This window comes from Microtus ochrogaster, linkage group LG1 (genome assembly GCF_000317375.1).
Source record: "Microtus ochrogaster isolate Prairie Vole_2 linkage group LG1, MicOch1.0, whole genome shotgun sequence".
NCBI lineage: Eukaryota > Metazoa > Chordata > Mammalia > Rodentia > Cricetidae > Microtus > Microtus ochrogaster.
In genome coordinates, this window is record NC_022027.1 from 54,173,704 (window position 1) to 54,176,945 (window position 3,242).

The 3,242-nt window shown below is 44.0% G+C and overlaps 1 non-coding gene across 1 annotated transcript; it reads left to right on the top strand.

The window, feature by feature from the left end:
- Positions 1–1,937: 1,937 nt before the first annotated feature.
- LOC113457545 lies at positions 1,938–2,067 on the top strand. Its single transcript, XR_003378100.1, has one exon. It is a non-coding gene; the product is annotated as a small nucleolar RNA SNORA76 (small nucleolar RNA).
- The last annotated feature ends 1,175 nt before the right edge of the window (positions 2,068–3,242 follow it).

Below are 3,242 nucleotides of genomic sequence, written 5' to 3' on the forward strand. Positions count from 1 at the left end.
CAGGGAGGAGGAGGACCAAGGCAGGAGCAGGGAATGGGCCGAAGCCTCAGCGAAGAGCTGTTCGTCACTGGGTGCCAGTGTAAGTGCATTTCCTAGGTTTCTTGAGACGCAGCCATAAAACATAGTACAATTTCTAATCCATTTTGCTTGGTTTGAATCTTAATTCCACTACTAACCAGGTCAGGTTCTGCCTGGGCAAGACACTTAAATATTCCCTGCCTGTTTCCTCACTGGAAAAACAAGAAAAAAAAGAACTATCTTATTATAGAATTATAAGAATGAAACAAACTAATCCACAAAAAGTGCTTGCCTCAGGAAAGCTAAAAAACAAACCAAAGCAACCTTCCGCCAAAGCCAAAACAAAACCAAAAAGTGTTTTACTTGCAAAGTATATTCTTTGATCTAATAGTCACCTCTAAACACGCCCTGTGTTTATGAGTGAGATGGAGACATCGACCTCCTCATTCAGGCTGCTGTGGCAGAGCTCTGTGTGAGAGCAGAGATGAGCGCTGGTCCCATTGGGATGGCACTGGGTGGCAGGAGAACCAGGGCAACAGGAGAAGGCACACAAAGCCATCAATACAGATATTTATGGTAAGCTCTTGCACGGCACCATCAGTCAAGATATTTACGGTAAGTTCTCACAAGGCGGTATCTGACTTGTGAACCATGTCAGTGCTGGACTATTGGGCATTTTTGTAAAACTGCCTATTCTGTAGGATAAAAACATTAAATGTCAACACGAACACACCTACCTCTGTATTTACTGACTCCCATGAAACAGTCATGAAGGCATTATGAGTTGCCTCTGCTGTCAGCAGAGGTCCTGAGGTTCACAAGGGTCAAATGACTCGGTGCTGAGCTGAGAAGGGCAATTATCATAATAATTGTCATCACAGCTGATTTGTCTCTAGAACTTACCTGTTTATTGGGTTTCCCACCAAGTACCTTATATAAACAATTCTTTTAAGTTGTCAGGTTGCAAAGAAAAAAGACAAAAACAGCTAAAGTTTGGTGTCATTTCCATGACACCAAACCTCCTTTCTTTCCCCATCAGTGAATCTAAGACACTCAAAAGCAATTATTTAGTTTATTTGATGTCAGAAGTTCTAATTCAAAAATTACTCACCCTAAAAGTATGACTCTGTATTAGTTATCTCAGTGCTGTGTTAATCCGACAGAAAGAGTTTACAGGGACAGAGGGTTTATGTCTGCACTCACAGCATCAGAAGGGCTCGGTCCAGCCCAGCTGGGAAGTGCCAGCGATAGGAACACGTCATCCTGTTCTTACAAGTGCGAGCATATAGCTGAGCTCGTGACAGAGGACCCCGTTGAGGAGAAAACTGGCTGGAACTGGAAGTGGGAACAGCTCTCAAGACTCACTTCCACCGGCCCCTTTGTCAGCCAGTCCCAGATCCCAAGACAGGTCAGCCAGTCCCAAATCTCAGTGGTCTCACAGTCTCCCAAGACAGTGATACCAGCTAGGGACCAGGTGATCAAATATCTCGGCTTATGGGGAAAGAGGAATTTTCATATTCAAACCAAAACACAATCCCACAACCAGTCTTATATGCCATGTCAAACAGTCTTTGGCATGGTTGAAGAAATAGCTCAGTTGGAAAGTGCTTGTCTTGCAAGCATGGATACCCGAGTTTGGACGCTCGGTACTCACATAAAAATTCGGGCTTGATAGTGTGTGTTTATCTCTCCAGTGCTGGGAAGGTGTTTGTAGGGGGATTTTTTGGGGCTTGTGAGTCAGTCAACTTCAGAGAGCTTATCTCAAATACAAGGTGGAGAGTGAGAGAGGAACACTTCTGATGCTGACTTCTAGGCGCCACAAGCGCCTACACACACGTGCACTTGTGCACACATGTGTGCACATGGACATGCACACACAAAGACTAATGCATACACACAATATAAAATCTTTGGGAGATGCGCTGCCCTTGATCTCCCATTGTGCCTGCTTGTGTTTCTGGGCATTAGCTCAACAATGGCACACATGCTCAAACTTAACTAGGGCAGCCTGGCTATCACAGGCGGTCCTTTTAACCACTAGTTACACGTGTTAGAGCCTGACTTTGTGGGGTGAGAGGCAGGCAGTTTTCAGCCCAGACACCAAAGCCTTAGGTCTAGGGAACCATGGACTCAGGTGTACAGTTAGGGTCCCACGTGCTTGGTTTGTAGTCCTTGCTCAAGATACTAGCCATCCTTCGTTGTATGGTCTATGATGAGTTCAGACTTTGAGGCAAAGTGGAATGGCGGGGCGGGAGGACTTGTAGCGGCTGGCATTGATTAGAACTGACTTGCTGCTGGAGGTGCAAGAACAGAACTTCTGAAGTACAGGTACAGTGTTGACCTGTTTAGTAAAACCTTGAAGGCAGGTTGAGCAAGCCAACTGTCAACCACATTCAGAGGGCTAGTTTGTTCCTATGCTCGTTCACTCTCAGTTCAGGAAAACTGTCTCAGTGGATGAACCCCTCATGGTCTTGACTTCCTTGTTCATACTCTCACTCATTCCACTCTTAAACTGGATCTTGGGAGCTCAGTCCAGTGCTCTGATGTGGGTCCTTGGTGTACTGAACTAAATGGAGATTTCTCAAGAGAAGAATTTCAAATGGCCAAAAGATCTTAAAGACATGTTCAACTCCCTAAGCTATCAGGGAATTGGAAATCAAAACAACTCTGAGATACCATCTTACACCTGTCAGAATGGCTAAGATCAAAGACACTAATGATAGCCTGTGCTGGAGAGGATGTGGAGTAAGGGGAACACACATCCATTGCTGGTGGGAATGCCAACTTGTGCAACCACTTTGGAAATCAGTGTTTTGGTTTCTCAGAAGACTGGGAATCAACCTACCTCAGGATCCAGCAATACCACTCTTGGGAATATATCCAAAAGATGCTCAATAATACTACAAAAGCATTTGTCCAACTATGTTCATAGCAGCAATATTTGTAATAGCCAGAACATGGAAACAACCTAGATGCCCCTCAAGTGAAGAATGGATAAAGAAAGTCTGTCACATCTATACATTAGAGTATTATTCAGCAGTAAAAACAATGACATCTTGAATTTTGCATGCAAACGAATGGAATTAGAAAACATTATCCTGAGTGAGGTAACCTGACCCAAAAAAAACTAAATATGGTATGTACTCACCCATTAGTGGATTCTAGCCATAAACAAAGGACATTGAGCCTAGAGAAGCTAAGTAATAAGGTGAATCCGAAGAAAA